General features: G+C 42.3%; 1 protein-coding gene across 3 annotated transcripts in view; it reads left to right on the forward strand.

Moving 5' to 3' along the window:
- Positions 1-17532, forward strand: part of LOC117439770 (1-phosphatidylinositol 4,5-bisphosphate phosphodiesterase beta-4-like) — a 69799-nt gene that overhangs the window by 7197 nt on the left and 45070 nt on the right. For all 3 annotated transcript variants that reach the window (XM_034075832.1, XM_034075835.1, XM_034075834.1), the window contains one exon: positions 9500-9567. The gene's annotated coding sequence lies outside the window, so the exon portion shown is untranslated. The remainder of the gene's footprint in view (positions 1-9499; positions 9568-17532) is intronic.

A 17532-nucleotide genomic window follows, 5' to 3' on the forward strand; every position in this document is an offset into this window, starting at 1 on the left:
TTGGAACAATCCAAAGAAGAATATTCCAAACTTCAAAATGTCTCCCTACGCCTTAGTAACTCCAGTGGGTCTGATCGAGGCATAACTTAATGTTTTGTAGTCAAAAAATACATTAATTTTTATGCATTCTACTTGAAACCCTTAATCATCGTAAACCCTCTCATTATCGGCTTCAAATAAAACACAGCTGATCCAAACCTGACCTCACCCTAACCGCCCCAGATGATGTAATATGTTGCTGCTTAAAGAAAGGGAGAGATCAGAGATGAGAGAGTGTCTTCACAGCAAGGGTAAGCGTGGCTGTAGGGGAACTATAATGACGGGATATTCTCTGCACACTCTGAGCCAGCAGAGAGGTGGAGAGCAAAAAGCAAAGCAGACAGAACGAGAGGGAGCCGCTTACTTTCACACCAACAGATGGTATCCGCCATCACCAAGTCAATATTTACAGTTTTCTAACAAAGAATTGGCAGCATTGGCTGATTCAGTAGCAGGCAGCAGGAGAGATTCCTGGTTTGTGTGAACGCAACACTTCAGTGGTACTAATTGTCAAAGTACATCGCCGAGAGCTTTCAGCCACCCCTACACTCTTGGATTCTCCTCCTTCTCCTTTTTTAAATGCACACACGCTCGCAGTGTGCACACTCGCTTTACCCATGGCTCAATCCACTGTGGGGATACAAGTGAACGCAATTTGCACTTCCAATTAAACTGTCGACCTCTGCTCCAGAATGCAAAACTTGATTTTGTAACATCCTCTCCTGGATAGCTATTATTACCCAGTCAGCCCAGTAATGGATGGAATAAGGGCTGCGCGACACACTGAAGATCATTGAAGTCAGCAAAATATTTAGTATATTTATTACACTGGAAGTATTTATTTAGAGAAACTAAGAAACCTTAACTATTCATTACTTTTTGTGTCTTCTAATTATTGAGTTATTTGACTGTATGACCTAAAGAGAACACATTTTAAACCTATTATAAATATATATATTTTACTTGGAGCAGGTGGGAGGTTTGGCGACAAAAAGAGTTAAAATAATCAAAAAAATCAATGCTGTTTTAAGCCATACTTATAAAACCAATAAGCTACAAATGTGTCAAAATCGAAAATATAGCAACAACTGCCACTTGTATTTGTTAAAATGGGTTCAGCTTATTCACATTAAGATGGAGCAGCATGAGAACAAATTATAGCAGAATACATTAGGCTAGTGTTAGCCTAAAGCATGCTGCTGTGCCTCCAACACATGACTCACTGACCAGATCAGATGACTAGATCAACAACAGGAATTTGACTTCTCTTGTTTTTTTACAGCGCTGCTCTTTTCTATTCCAGAGAAATATGATGCGTGTGTGTTGCATGTGCCATAAGACCATCTTTAACCAGATAACATGCCAACGCGATGATGTAACATTTAGCAGCTGATCTTATCCCTTATCCTGCTCAGTTGAGTTGAAATTCAGAGTACAGAGCACGGGCCAATTGAATATATTTTGTTATTGACTTGCATAATCTATGACAGAATGCTTATGCTACTAAAATGGACTTTTATTAATCCCTCGTGGGGAAATTGTTTCTCTGCATTTGACCCATCCAGTGTTAGGAGCAGTGTGCTGCCATTTTGAACGGCACCTGGGGAGCAGTGTGGGGAACAGTGCCTTGCTCAGGGACACCTCGGTAGCACTTGGTCACTATGCCAGAGTGGAACACTATAACGTTTTTAATATGGGCCTATTTTACGTCTTTATTTGTCTTGTGTTTTGAAAGACTTAAAGGTAGGGTAGGTAAGAATGGAGAAACCAGCTCGAGTGCGCTAGAATTTGAAAGTACGCAGCCGAAAAAAATCTGCCCCTTCCTTCAGACTTCCTTACAGAGCCCCTCCTCCAACACACACGAATGCACACATGACCAATGAGGGCACGAGATAAGTTTGTGCACAGATGGAAGGCTGACAGGCAGGTAGGCCATCCAGTTACTTTAGCCGGGCCGGCTCAGATGATTGGTCGTGCTTTTTACAGTACTACGGCTTCCACAGATGACAAAAGCATTTAATATATTCATTGCTATCGGGATGTTAAGAGCATTCCATGGAATATAACAAAAAGTGTTTCTGAATTAAATTACACACCCCACCTTTAAGTGGCTTTTAATAGCATTTATTGTTGATAATTCTTCGGAGACAAAACAAACAATTTTGAGGCAGAGTATAAACACAGAGTATAAAAGAAAAGCAGTTCCCTCTCAGGGATTTCCGACCAGCGCCAGATATTTGTCAAGCGGCAGACATTTTTCTTGAGACACTTCTCGCATGTCATTTAAACAAACGTCAGGGCTTAGCACATGAATCCATTAGAGGGCTATCATAACAAACTGTGGAAGTAATGTAAAGTTTATAAAAGTGTCCCAATCAAAGCACATCATAAGAGGATTGTTGTAAATCTTATTTGGCGAGTGCTGGAAGACATTTCTTATGGAAAATGACACGTTTGACAGTTATACCACAAGAGATAGAACAGGAAATTATATTTACTGTATATATCACACATTATATATACAGTTTTTCCGAGCTGCACTTTCTTAATCCTGAAGGCAATTACTCAGTGAAATCCTCTCTAGCTGCCTTCATTGTCTCCGTACACCATTAGCAAGTGAGTCACGTCTTGTATAAAGCAGCTGAGATAAAGAACAGGTAATAATGCCTCAAATAAATATGAAGGAAAGGTGTAAAGTGGCCAGGCAGCAAAGAGGAGGTTGAGTGTACTCGTCTTGGGTCTCATCTCATTATGTAGTGTATGCAACCCCTGCTGATGGGGATCATTTATACAAGTTGGCAAAGATGGAATCATTGAGGAGAAGTACAATTATATGACAATTACAATTACATATATATACAATACAATTTTTTTTGGCAGTAAAATAAATGATAATTTGTTCATAGTGCCTTGAAATAAAGCCCCTCTCAGACATGCACTTCATTAATTAAAGGCACTGTTATCTTATATGACCAGGTTTCCGTAGAGTCAAGACGGCAAAAGGTCAAGTCTTAAATCAGTCTTTATTGAATATTGTCAATGAATATTCAACACTTCACTCGTCCTGGTAGATTTTGCCCCAGAATTCTGGGGGCAACAAAGTCTCTTTGAGCAGCTGTTGGTCAGAAATTCAACAGATAAAACGCTTACATGCCTCATTTTCTTTGAAGCATTTGTGTGTAGGATTTATAGAACCGCCTCCAAATTTGGCAGACTCGCTAACAACACAAAATCACACTAGAAAGAAGCTTTTAAAGAATCTATTTGAATGGCTATTTCCTAAAAACAATGCCAACCATAAATGGGATCAAACAATTGCTTGCTCTTAATGAAAATCTTTCTGGCTCAAATATAAAGTATATGACTGTCTCTATGTCGCCATTTTGCAAACCCCCACGAGACTCTGTCAGTCCCACCCTCCTGTTTGGCGTGATGATGTTTAGCTTCATGTAGCTACTTCTTAGCAACTGTTTTGTTTTAAAGACTTCTATGTCGTTGAACAAAATGTGAACATCTCATGAGCTTGTTTTGACCCCTGACCTTGTCTAGGGAATCCAAAAACATTGATTAAGACAAGGGAGCCCATAAGTGCTAAAATGCTGATCATCTCCAGGTTTAGAACTTGTTCCTGCACCACTCTCTTGATACTGTCATATTTCAGTAGAGTCATAATGCAATATTAATATATGTATATATTACACATTACATGTCTGAAAAGGGCTATAGTAACTCTGAAGTGTTCATTACCGTGTTCCAGGACATCCAGCGCACATGTAGCTCTATAATGGCTGTCAGCGGCTGAGGTCAAGCGCTTTTCTTCCCGTTGGTAATGAAGAACATGGAAAGTGCTAGATCCCGGACTCCACCAATGCTAATGTATTATAATAAGCCAATTAGCCAGCACATTGTTTGACGGGAGGAAGTGCTCTCCCAGTGTATGTGGTCTTAATTGTGTCCTTCTTAAGGACAGTCGTCAATCTTTCTGCCACCGAAAAGAGTGACATTTTCTCTGTTTTCACCGACTCACTGAGTAGAAATACTGCCTCTCACTTTCTCTCTCTGCCTGGATTTAATTCTCTCTGGCTGCCTCTCTTTGGTCCTCAGGGGTTCTCCTCCTGACAGCATCACAGAGAATAGAAATAAATGAAAAGTCAAAGTGTATTCTATATGTCTTGGTGCATTCTCTCTCTCTCTCTCTCTCTCTCTCTCTCTCTCTCTCTCTCTCTCTCTCTCTCTCTCTCTCTCTCTCTCTCTGTGTTACTGCATTGCTCTCCTCCGTCATTCTCTGCATCTCTCAGGATAGTTTTCCTTTTGTTTTTACATACCTATCTCTCAGTATTTTACTGAGGCTTGTTGCATCGTTTCATTCAATCCTTTCAAGCTGGTGCTGTTCTTTTGGTTGGTTTCTCGTTTTCGTTTTGTATCTTTACGATTCAGTCCTTTGATGTCGATGAATGTTCATATGAATTGAATATTAAAAATAGCTAAACGTTTTTATATTTGAAGAGCTTTCAATAAGTCAGCAGTGCACTGCAGAAAATGGGACCAGCTGCAGAATTACATTATGCAATATTTCTACAAACTAGGGCGCATAGTCTATGTATTCAACCAATGTCATGCCAAGTAAAGAAAATGTTTGAAAACACCAAGCTGATTCCCACAAGATAGCGACAGACACAGAATATCACGCAGTAAAACATTTTTATTTTAAAAGTAAGTTGACATTTTGCAACTTCAATTCTTGCTAAAAGTTTGTTTGAGGATTAAACAACACATATTGTGGTAATTAGTGTGTTTTTGAGGGTATAGGTCAGGAGGTCATTTAGCAGAGAGTGAGCTATCTAGCTGTTTCAGTCTTTCTGCTATGTCATGATAACTGGCTGATTGTGGCTGCTTCTTATGAAACATAAGGACACCAGAAGGGTCTAAATGTTCTTCAGTCCAATGCAGTGATAATGTTGGTTTTCCATCACATAATCATGCTTTTAAAGAAGATATGGTGTAACCTCCCAATGTTTGGAACTCACCCTTCATATCTCTGGCCACAGAATCAGCACTATCCAATCTGGTGTATCTGCCTGACCCTCTCAGAAACCCATTGCCCTACGGGACACCTGCACGGTATACAAGCAAGCCGGGTCTTTCAGAGTGCTCCTGTGGTGGGAGGATTGGTGTTTGATGTCCCCTCCACAGTGACTCTGAAAAGAGCAATATAGAAGATTAAGATGGCATCAGTGTTGACATGAGAGTTATCCTCTTAATACCCTGACAGGTGCTGTTCATGGCGGCAAAGCAGCCCACAGTGAGTCCTGGAGAGAGCTGGGTCGATACCCTGAGGCGGGGACATATGCTTCTAGCTCTTGATCCACCCAGTCACTTCTGGACTGGCTTATAAAAGGGGTCGCTGTAACCCTTCCATGTATCAGCTATTTACTTAAAGGTCCCCTATTTTACTCTTTTTGATCAATATATTATAGGTCTCAGACATATACAAAACATGTCTCTGAAGTAGGGGTGGGCGATATTGAAAAATATATTATCACGATATTTTTCAAGCAGTATCACGATAGACGATATATATCACGATATTTTTTCATGTCGGTTATTATGGTTATTTTTCAAGTTACTTAACAGTACAAGCACCTACAAGGTAACAGAAACTAAAACAAAAAGGAGTAACAGACCAAAGTAGCATTTCAAGCTGGTTTTATTTCTGAAATGAATCCCTGAGTGAACAATTCAACATTTTGATATGGCTTCAAGGCACAGTTTCTCAGTATACAAATGAACTTTCTGAGGTAGCACGAGCAGTGAACATCAATAAACATGAAAAGGAGGGTAAAACATAATAATAATAATAATAATAATAATAATAATAATAACTGGGATTTCTATAGCGCCTTTCAAGGGACCCAAGGTCGCTTTACAGGAATAGGGCCGAGCACAAACAAAACAAAACAAAGGTCAGACAGACAAAACAACAGATAGATAACTAAGTAAAACATAAAACATCAATGAGGAAAAGTCAGTGCCAAACAATTAAAATGTAAACTTTAGACTTGAAGTGCAATAAAAGACTTTAGCATAACTGAGGGGAAAAGTTTATTTTTGTAATAGTTTTTTTTTTTTTTTTTTATCATGATAGATACGATATCTCTGAAAAAGCATATGGTGGAGACCTAATATCGTCACGACGATATATATTGTCATATCGCCCACCCCTACTCTGAAGTGTTTGGCTCGAAATACCCAACAGATTGTAGCATTGTAGCATCCCATAAACCTCTCTGTTTCAAAAGTGCTGATTCTGTTACTTTAGATGAAAATAAGGAGCCCCTCCCCACGCCCCTCTGAGAGATAATTGGTTATAAAGAACACAATGGTGCTCGAGGAGGAGATGCAGGTGATAAGGTGGGGGGGTGTTACCTTGGTTGGTTATTGGCTAATGGTTGAAAAAGCCAAACAATCGTACATTTTCAGACAGGTTTTTCACAAACGCACAAAGAGAGAAAATCTTTTTTCCTGAACATTTCAGAGTCTCTTAACGCAGAGGGGAAACATATGTATGTATAAAAGACATGAAAAAGTGGATTTTGCACGATAGCTGACCTTTAAATATATCACATGAAGATAAACCGTATGCAACTTTATTTCTCAATGACACTATTCTAGGTGTTCCAAGCAGGCTCGCTCTTGTTTTGTTTCCACTTTTTGCCTGAATGCGTGTGTAAAAGAAAAAATGTTTGTTATTTTTAAACATGGCTATTCTAGGTAACGTGGATAATGTCACTTCCCCTGCCATAAGCCCAGCGTGTGATACCTGAGGGAGTGTGTGAGTGTGTGTGTGGTTGGCTGTGTAACAGTGCTGTCCTTTTAATCAGCCCCCCTGTGTGTTCCCCCTGTGGAGCTGTCATTGGTTGAGTGATGATGGTGGAGCTGCCACTGTTCATAACATTTAAATCTGCCAGGCAGGGGTGAGATTGTACCAGCCCTCACCTGTTGCCCTAATCAAAGGAATTATTACTGCCCCGCTGGATGTTACTAAGAATAGCACAACCTCTAAAAATACACACATTCTCTGAACACACAAAGTGAAAGGGTAGAGAGAGAGAGAGCGAGAGAGAGAGAGCCTATCAGGTAGCAAAGTACATCATTCTTTGTTTGATGTTGTGTATCTGTAATTGGACTATCCAGGAAGTGGTGTTTTCTGGGAGTTTCCATGGTTGCTCAGCGCTCTTGTTTGCTTGGTTTTATTTATTATATTTGATTGGGAAGCTGTTTTTATCATGTCAGTACTCTGTATTTGAATGTTTAGTCAGTTTGCTGGGTAGCTGGATTAGTCGACAGTTGATGGATTGGCTATCTATCTGTTTTTTATTATAGCTGTCTGTGTACTTCTCTTTCTAAACCCTACTTCTGTGTTCTCACCAAAATATTCAGCGGAACATAAATCCTGGTCTTGTGTGACACAGCTTCCCTTTTTTGGAGCAAAGTGTACCCACTGATCCTCTCCCTGCCTGAAGAGGCCTGTGAACGGCTCTCGGCCCGTGAGGCCACTTGACCTCTGGAATATTTGATCCACATAAGCTGCCACTGGGAGAGAGGCCCATCCACATGAAGAGGAGAGGAGAGAAAGATGGAGGGGAAACCTATGATGACTCAAAGGACAGGATGGGTGGGTTAATAATGAGCAGATCAATGGGAGAGTACATGTTGCAAACATATTCACACCTTGAATCAGCTCCTGATTACTCCATTGATTTGTTTGCGTTTAATTCCCTCGTGAAATAAATACTTTTAGGTGAAAATCTGTCATCCATACAATATTTGATTATGCTTTATATGTGGTTGTATGCAGCTAGCTCAATCATGCCATTATAGTCTTGGATGAGGTCAGGTGTAGGGCTGCTCGATTATGGCAACAATTATTATTAAAACAATTATTTGAGTCAATAATTGATAACACGATTATTAAAAACGATTATCTATTTACTTTGAAAACATCCATTTATTGAAGAAAATAAAAATGTGAACAGTATGTTTTTAACAGTTGATTACCCTGAACTTTAAGTTTAATTCAACTGAAAAACCAATACATTATTTTTTTTTTTTTTAAATACATAAATAAATAATCGTTTTATTTCGATTATGTTGTTTTCATAATCGTTGCAAGCCAAAATCGTAATTGCGATTAAAATAGGATTCATTGAGCAGCCCTCGTCAGGTGTCTTCCATTCAAAGGGGCTGAGCGGCATGTTTTGTTCAGTTTACACCTAAAGCAGTATACAGTACTATTGCGAACTTTGCTATTATGTGCAATCTGAAAAAGAACATCTTTGTTTTGTCAGTATGTCCTTTCAGTACCTCGCCTCAATAATACATGTTTGTTTAGCATGGTATGTCCTTGGTGCACATTATGCACAGGACAGCCTTGAGATCTTCTTTATTATGGGTTTCCATGTGATCCAGATCGTAACAGAGATGTTCTAATAGGAAAGTCCCATCCTCCAGGAAACGGCTACTCAGAAAGTAATAAGCAGAGGGCTTGTGTAAATAATAACAAAAGAATGAAGTGATTATGTGATTGTTTCCAGGATAACAACATACAGTCATTTGGTAACTATGACAACATTAAATTCCATCTTGAATGATAAAGGTTTCCTCCCAGATGTTAATACAATCTGCAGAACAGCAACTTTACCGCACTTGAAAGCTATCCTGCCGTCATGTCTTCGCTTATCTGGCTAAGTTTATCTTGCAAAGTGACTGTGTAAAGAAACCATTACCGTGCGCCATAGTTCCTGTCCTCCTCTGGGCAGAGCAAGATGGAGCTGTGATGAAGAGGTGACGAAGGACACCGGCAGAGGCTAAGTACAGGAAATGTTCAGGAATTTGTCTTGTCCCTCGTGCGGACATACTGTAAGGATAAAAGATGGCTTGCCAAGTGGAGGATTATCCTCGTTTCCATCTATAGCTGTGTTCATGTTTCACTCCTTCTCTCTCTCTGTCTTTCTTTCATCCCTATTACCCACCTGTACTTTACATTTAAAGCTTTTAGTAAACCATCCTCCTGCTCAGTGACACGCCTACCGCTCACCAGCCACAGCAGAGCAGATGTGGAGGTGGTGTCAGTTCATTCTAATTTCCCAGCTCATATCTGACGAACGCAGCCTTTTCTTGAGGGAAGCAGTTTCCCATCACAGGTTTATTAAGCAGAAGCCAGAGGACTGATTACAAATCTGAACACGCGAAGTGGAATGAAGCCCACCAGGGAGGGCGAATGATTACACCTCGGTGTGTGTTGTGCATGCGTATGTTTGAACAGGGTTGTTTGTGTCGGTGGTGTCTCCCCTGAAGGCATCACAAGCATCTGTAATGTAACTGTAAGTGCAAAGATGATGCTTAAATAACAACGTCTCCTTCCTCCTCTTTTCCTTCTACTTATCTCTTGTTTCTTTAGAGTGGTCCAGTGCTGTCCTCCGGTGTTTCCCCTCCCCTTCAATTTTCTGTCGCCGTGTCTGTCACCTGGTAAGTTCACTGTTCACACTTACCTCCCACATATATACACAGTTTAGAGGCTTTCAGTGTTTTTCATCCTTTACATAATCAGCACCTCTGGCCTGCCGGGAGCTGCACAATAGCTGTCACCTTTACACAACAGAGCATCACTCCCTGGTAATGTACACGAGAGGCATTTTGCCAAGTCGGCAGGGTTTATCGCACATGATAGGCATACATACAGCTGAGGAGTATACTGATTATTAATGGGTTGGAGTCGACTGCAACCAACTGTGGTAGCTTTCCCAGGCATAATGCAAGTTTTAACGGTGATATGTCCGATCTTTGGGGTAATAATCACCTTTATATTTATGTATGCTTGCTCAAACAGGATGTCTCCTTTTGCTATTTCTGAATGACAACTGTGTTGTGCAGAATCTGAATGCGGGAACAGACTAGCATTGATTACATGAAGTCATCTTCTGTATTCACGTGCCACTCAGAATCCAGTTCATTGCCAAGCTTTGGCCTCCGTAATTTGTGACCATGGTCAAAGGATTATACCTCCTAATATTAAGCGGACAATTCAGTGCTTTTTGCACGTACCCAGGAAGCCTAAACACAAGCCAGCTCTAATGTTGAAGGCCCAGCTATCTGTTATCACCAATTACAGGGCTTGTTTACTAGAATGCAGGGACTTGGTGGGTCTGTTTTGTGTGGCTGTGTGTTTGTGGGCCGGGTTTTTAATGATGGGAGTAGAAAGTCTCTGTTTAGATATGCATGTTCTCTGGTTAGGCCTAAGGGGTGGTCCCTGTGTGTGTGTCTATAAATACACACTGGGATCCCGTTCAGTGGCTGAAACTCTCCAGTCTGTGTGTATGGTCCGTGTGTGTTTATGACACCGCTGCAGCCAGGCGAGCCTGAGGCTATTACTCGCCAGCCGGGTTGCTATGGAGACCAGTGGTGTCAGAGAAGAGCAACATCTGTGGGGTTGTTAGTCAGACAGGTTTTCCCTCTCTTTTCACCCATCAGTCCTGCAGTCTGAAAACTCTCTGCCTGGGAACGCTGAGCAGAATTATGATAATGTTCCAGTGTCGCGTCATTAGTGTTTTCAAACATTGGTAAACATGGCCCTTGAGAGTGGAACTGATTTTTAAGAGCGGTAATTTCTTGGCTAATAGTTCAGCTGCCTACGCTTAATCAGGCTCACAGTGGGCCCTCAGGCTGTGTCAGTCAGCGGGGACCCACTCGGAGACTCTTCACCAGTGGAAAGCACACATTCTGGGGAAGCATTTAACCTCCTGCCCCCTTCCTGCTCCTTCCTGCTCCCTCTCTCCAAAGCTCCCCTCTCTATATGGACATGTTCTATTTCCACAGCTCCTTTCTCCTGGCTGCCTTATCAGCAGCTCAGCAGGGCATACATTCTTATTTAATAGGTACTTATTTGGGCAATAGTTTGCAAATTCAGCAACCCCTCCTCCCTCCACTGTCCTCACCCTGCCCTCTTCCCCTTGTCTCAAACACTCCATCATATTGGTATTACTCATTTTGAGTTGTTGTGTCTTTTCTGGGTCCCCCCGTGTCCCCCTCTGCGATTGCAACTTTAAGGAGAATGTGCCAAACGGCTGCATCTTTGGCGAGAATGTCAGACTTCCAAGATGGAGTTTGTTTGTATCATTGAGTATTCATTCATTCGGAACATGTTAATCCCCTTTAGGTGCAGTGTCTTACCCTGTGGTGCCATTGTGCAGTAGCCAGAGCAGACCGTGAACTCTAAGTGCATTGAAGTTCATCGGAGGAGAATGTAATCTTTTGCAAATGAAACGTAGAGGCTTCTCACCTCGCATTGGTCAACCGGAATCAGTTTTATGTATATCTGCAGTATTTCTGACCATGTTTGGGTAAAGACCTGGCCCCATAGAGCCCTCAGCAGGGTACATGTAGCTGGGCAGACCAAACCTTCGACCTCCTAATCCGGTCTGAAGTAGACGGTCACACACAGCACAGTGCAGCACAGGGTCTGTGATGTAACAGTCATTTGGGGATCATTTTGTATTTCCACTCTGCAGGCCTCGCACTGCAAAGGCCGGTTACCTAACGTCCATGCCTAAATTAACAGGCTTTCACAGGTTGCCCTGCTCCTACATTCCTCACCTCCATGTGGAACATCAATCTATGTATGCCGAGATTTAGACTTTGGTTAGACACTTGCTGTGTCCTCTCATACCTCCAGGAATATAACATGACCGTCAACGGTACAGTGAATGAATATGTAAACTACTCCATCAAGAAATAATTTCTGCAAAGAACCTCATGTTGTGTTCGGAAAAGAAAGTTACTTCCTGAGCAAGGGCTTTTGACATAATAAGTGAAAGAAAGGAAATGTGTCACATCCACATCACTCAAAATATTGTACCCATGGTATGTCCAACACCTGCTGGACTTTTGAGTCTTTCTAATACCACTGTTCCGGTGGGATGTTTCTATTATTAACCAGACACGGATACCGTCTCCTCACAAGCTCCTCATGAAAAATAGTCTTTTCCATGTTCCATTTGCTGGCTTCAGTTTCACATATTCATCACTGAGCTTAGACTGAGGATTTCTAGTTATATTTAAGTCTCCTATTCCACTTACAAAGCAGCTTAAAAGCTCACTCTAATAGTCCACTCTAAAGTCCCCATAGTTGTGCAGAAATGATACAGTTAATTATCTTCCTCGAAAGGTAAGTGTGTTCTTTTCCCATCTTTCCAAATAACTTGATTTCTTTCTGCCCATTATACTTGCAAATATAAGGTCCCGGGTTAAGTGCCTCTACCTCATTACATTCAGGGAACTCCCTCACTAAGTGCCTTTTTAAACAGACACACAATCACACGTGCGTGCACACACAGTTAAACACGCAGTGCTCTAAATACTTCTGATTAAGATGCTGATAACCCGGGGACAGCCCTTACCCCTCTCTCCCCTCCTTCTCTCGTGTGCCCTCCAAGGGGCCTCAGTATTCCCCCAGCGATGGTAGTCATTGGCCCCCGGGACACAAGAGAAATACACACACACACACACACACACACACACACACACACACACACACACACACACACACACACACACACACACACACACACACACACACACACACACACACGTCCACATGGCAGAGGCTTCAGGGCATCATTTATTAGATGGCTACTCGGTCCATTAGGCCATGTGTTAAATTCTTTGTGTAACTCAATTTGGCAGAGGGTGCACTTGGATGACTATATATAGAACTCTTTGAGCATGTGTGTCCCAGTATGGGTGTGCTTTTATGATCTCATTTATATCTTCATCTGTGGATCAGTAGGATGACTCTGCAAACTGACCCAACAAAGGTCCAGTGTTTCAGCGAGGGAGATCCTACCGCTGCATTCTACCACAGGGAGAGTCTTATTGGCATCCATGTTGTATGTTTGATATGTTGTGGCAAGTGCTCGCATGTGGACATGTGTTCTGATCGAGCCCAGCTGGGCACTGAAGTCAGTGTGTGTGACTGAAAGACAGCCAGGTTCCAATATCCCAGGCTCGAGTCAATGATGTAACCCGTGAGTGAACAGGGTGATCTCCACTATAAAAGGCAAAGCAGAGGGTCAGAGAGAGTCATTGGCTTGGAAAAATACATTCTTCCCTTCAGCAGTACAAAATACAATACAAAACAAACCTTCCATCAGCCATCTGGCCACCAAGAAGGTTTTTTCGTAGCTGTCAAATATTTTTATATCAGTGTGTAATCAAAAAAGAAAAGAGTGCAGTGTTAAAGTTTCAAAAAGTATTCATCTAATGTTAGACATAATTGACAGAAGAGTAAAAGTAGATATTTTTATTTGCATTTTCTGGAGAATCAGATGTGACCTTTGAAGATATATAACACGCCCGATAGGGTCATTTAAGACCATTTTAATTGAAATAATTGGTATATCAACATTAAAAATCAGTTGTTATGACCAATGATTTTCCACTTTGATTTTAAGAAGAGGATTATGGAGGGTGGTACTGAGCTGGAATCCATTTAATAGTATGGTCATTGGTCACTGATCACTACTTATGTGTGAGTTTGTGGATTGTGTGTGATATCCCCCGGTGCTCACTTGTTGTTTGCTCTAGTTTGACCCCTTGCATCTGAAGCCCCGGCCACACGAGGACGATAACGGTTGTATCTGCGACAGTTCACTATCAGATAGACCAGGGGTAGCCAACACGGTGCCCGCGGGCACTCAGTCGCCCGCAGGGGCAACGTGAGGTGCCCGCCGGGCACGTTCTAAAAATAGCTCGCCAAGAAAATCCAAAATGTATAAAATACACAAAACAAAAAAGGAAATGTAATTAAAAGAATCGACCCCATGCATAAACAAAACCTAAATCATAGCGAACTCTATATACTTACTACAACTCTATCTATCGAACACCCTTCCTCCCCCCACCCCCACAATGAATATCGACCAATCACGTTCTTGCTTGATTTGCGGGACCAGCGTTGTAGTCGGGAAGAAAAGCTTCTACACATCAGCCCCATTGAACAGCCTATCATGCCAGCCTATACAACACATGAGGGCCAGAGTTTACTGTGTGTGTTGACACTTGCATATATATTTATTCCACTTGACGCACACACACGCATGGCGTAATCTCCAGGGGGGACATGTCCCCAGCACTTTTCGAAATCCCGTTTGTGTCCCCCCACTTTACAAATATGTTTATTATCATTTTTTAACGCAAGCCGTCATCGCCACGGAGGAGCAGCCTGTGTGTGTGTGTGTGTGTGTGTGTGTGTGTGTGTGTGTGTGTGTGTGTGTGTGTGTGTGTGTGTGTGTGTGTGTGTGTGTGTGTGTGTGTGTGTGTGTGTGTGTGTGTGTGTGTGTGTGTGTGTGTGTGTGTGTGTGTGTGTGTGTGTGTGTGTGTGTGTGTGTGTGAACCCCTTTATCTATTTAATATAGATAAAGTAAGAAATCATTCCGATGTGTACTATAGGACAGTACAAAAAACTGTTTAAAAAGGGAGTGATTAGTAAAATATGCATAAATAAAAAGAAAGAATGCTAACTAGGTAACACAAGATAAGAATAAACAAGTTTAAATTATTTGTTTTTGGTTGTGATAAAGATGTTTGGATTATTGAAAAGTATACAGCTCCCTTTCATCTGAGTGTTGAGAGCTGTATCCATAAATTCATGTTGTGCTCAAAGTGCTCCAGCTTGATGCATTTCACTTCAACATTTAAAAAATCTTCCCGGGGGTGCATGCCCCCGGACCCGCCTAGAGGAGGTGAGGACCCCCCTAGAGGAGGTGAGGTCCCCCCTGGAGGATGTGAGGCCCCCCCTAGAGGATGTGAGGCCCACCCCCAAATAAAGCAGGTTAAACATAATTAAATTGCATAGCCTACATGTTCTTTTAGTAAACACTGAAAACGGGTCCCACAGACCCAAACAGCACACAAAGGTTAAAGGTAAGCAGTTATTCATTTGTTTTAAAGCTCAATAAATAACAAAGAAGACCTCTGACCGGCACTTTTCTAATTTTGTCCGGAAGATTTAAACTTTAACGGACATGTTGACAGGCGAAACAAATCTAACTGAAACTCTGCCGCACGGTCCCCTCGTCCCTTGGAAGAGGTGGAGAGGTGGGTGTTTTTCATCTGCTGGTGGACTACCGGAGAGATTTACAGCAGGAGCAAACGCTTGCCTCGGGGAGGGAGAAAAAGAGCCAGAGCGTCCACAGCGGAGAATAAACAGAAGTGCAACCATGGCAAACGTGGAAGTCTTCTTCGCTGCTTTTGTGGCAGGACTACAGCGCCACTTACAGGCCTGGCATATGTACTACAGCGTCTCCAGCGGTCTCGTGTGAACGGTTTCTGGTGCCTGTTGCGTGTGGACGGAAGACCTTTTTGATAACGATTACGGTCCGTTTGCGTTATCGTCCTCGTGTGGCTCCAGCCTGAGACCTGCCACGTACACCGAATCTACCATTGGCCAACTTCGAGCTCCACTGAAGCATCTTTATAACTCAAGTTGTTTCCTGCTCCCAAAAGCATCTCAAAAGTTTATTTTCTACAGAAATGTAATGGGTCCTAACAGTTCTTATCTTCACCATGAGCCATTTGGAAAGAAAACTGTCATGCAGAGACCTCTTCATTGTGAACAAGTCTCTCCTCGGATAGGTTACAATAAAAAACGTAAAGTCTTCTCACTAAAAGATTTCTGTGTGAAGTTAAAGGAAGGCCACCGTGTCTTACAGGAGTCGTAGAAGCAAGACAAAGCAATTGCTTTTGCTTTTGGATGCCCCACTATACAACGTGGATTATTAAAATGTGCAATCTTCTAACAACCCTATTCCTCTGACCTGCAGTCTGACACTATTCTGTTCTGGACCGTGGCAGTGGCTCAGTCTGTAGGGACTTGGAACCAAAGGGTCGCCGGTTCACGTCCCGATCGGACCAAAACAAAAAAGATGGAGTGAGCTGGTAGCTGGAGAGGTGCCAGTTCACCTCCAAGGCCACTTCCGAGCTGGTATACAAATACTCTGCACTTATTACAGTCTGCGGCTGGTTAAAAAAAAAATGTTGTTGTTTTTTAACCTCGAAACTGCTCCCTTGGCGCCGGGTACCTGGCAGCCTCTCTGCTCTGCCACCTCTCCTATCGGCATGTGTGTGTGTGCACGTATATCCTCTGTGTGTGTGCATGTATATCCTCCCCTATGTGTGTAAACACAACAGAGTGGGGAAAGAACAGTTTCCTTAATTAGGGGGATTAATAAAGTGTATCTTCTTCTTCTTGTAAATGAAAGATGTATTCCATGGGCTAACAAAGACAACCTTTAACAAACATTGTCAACCACATGGACACAAACAGGCCTGAATGTGGAGACGCATGCAAAGACGTAATTAGATACACACACACACACACTGCTGGAGGGGTCAGAGTAACCTCAGTTGACTCTCCACCATCAGTTAGCAGCGTGGAGCTCAAATGGTGATCAATGTATACAAGCAAATAGGGCATTTCTGTTGTGATTGGCGACAGATTGGTGCTCTCACCATTCAGCGTTTCCACTCTCGCCTCTACTCAGCTCTTTTTACTGCAATAGCTTGCCAGGTTCTGTGTAGTAACACGTAGCCCACAAGTTGGCTCGCTACATTTGGCTGTGATTGAGGCGTTTTGTGAATTCAGAGATATATGCCACAGGATCTCCATCCTTGTCAAGGTAAGTACATGTTGACTTAGTGATCACTGCGCTCTCTGTCCCACCCTGCTATTTAATGCAAATGTGAAACAGATGCAGGCAGTAGTAACATTGATTTAACTGCCATATGTGCTGTTTGCTCGGACAACAGAAGTCTTCTCGGTGTAATAAAAACACAGTTTCATTGCTAAGGGCTTTCATCGATTTAAAGACTGCTTTTATGCATTGTCAACAGTAGCAGGTTTATGGTATGTCTCTGTGTATGACTGACGACGAGTGCAGCAGCGTATGCTCATACATGAACCCTTGAGCTAACTGGATTCTGTCTGATAGGGCAGAGTGTAATTGAATTCACGGTAATCCGATTGAACAAACCTGCTACCAGCAGAATGTTTTACTGGCAATCTGTCTATGATCTTGAATCAATGTTGCCTCAGAAGGGCAACTTTTTCTGTGTATCCTGGTTGCTTGTTGCCTTGCCGAAGGTCAAGACAAAGACCCAATTCCAATCCACCCCCTACACCCTAGCCCTACACATTAACCCTCCGTTTGCGCGTTCGCGCGGAGGGTCCGCCACATTAAGTGCTGTTCCAAACCAACAAGTGTGGAGGGGGAGTGGGCTATCAAGCCCTCAAACAGCGAGTCTGCATCGGTGCTGACTTCACCTGCTCCCCTCCATGACGGGACTCAACGCTGTGTGTGTCCGTCAGTAGTTCCTGCAAACATTCACTGATAAATTGCGATGTTAACAACCTCATGATAACCTCATATTTTTTTTAAT

Source organism: Pseudochaenichthys georgianus, chromosome 24 (genome assembly GCF_902827115.2).
Source record: "Pseudochaenichthys georgianus chromosome 24, fPseGeo1.2, whole genome shotgun sequence".
NCBI classification, from domain to species: Eukaryota; Metazoa; Chordata; class Actinopteri; order Perciformes; family Channichthyidae; genus Pseudochaenichthys; species Pseudochaenichthys georgianus.